Source organism: Octodon degus, unplaced genomic scaffold, assembly GCF_000260255.1.
Source record: "Octodon degus isolate 3935 unplaced genomic scaffold, OctDeg1.0 scaffold00127, whole genome shotgun sequence".
Lineage (NCBI taxonomy): Eukaryota > Metazoa > Chordata > Mammalia > Rodentia > Octodontidae > Octodon > Octodon degus.
Window position 1 is genome coordinate 5834871 of NW_004524703.1, and position 680 is coordinate 5835550.

A 680-nucleotide genomic window follows, 5' to 3' on the forward strand; every position below is an offset into this window, starting at 1 on the left:
GTTGCTAAGTGTCCCTGGCTGGAACGGAACTTGCAATCTTCCTGCCTCAGCTGCTCCTAGTGCTAGGATTACAGGTGTACACTACTCCTGGCTCCACTCTGTTTTTAACAATAGACTGTGGCAAGGCCTCTGCTGGCCACTACCTGTAATGGTATGTAAATAGCTGGAGATGTGTTCACTCAGTCTGTTGTACAAACAGCCCAGGCAGCAGGTCACTATCAGCAAGTGAGGCGCACACACCTCCATGGGCTTTGTGACTCCTTCTTTTAAATATGTACCTGAATTTTGGACTGTCATTTTACCCATCAGGGGAGGAAAGACCACCCCAAATCAGAGTACAATCTCAGAAAGTTTCTCCAGATTGTAGGAGGCTGCTTTGAGCATCCCCACCCCCTCAGGCTTGCTCCCACTGAAGGGTGAAAGCCCTCCTAATCCATATACTAGCTTCCTCTCAAAAGTTTAATTACTACAGTTAATAGTTCATTTTTACATGATAATGCAAGTTCAAGGGGCTGAAATTTTGAAGCTTTAACAATGCACAACTTTCTAGAAAACAAAGAATGGGGTCTCTGCTTCCACTGTGACACAGGGTAAATGCCAGGGGTTAATCACACTAAGGAAGAAGGGGGGCCTCTACTGGCAACCAGAGTACAAATCTTCCTCTTCTGCTAATAAACAAA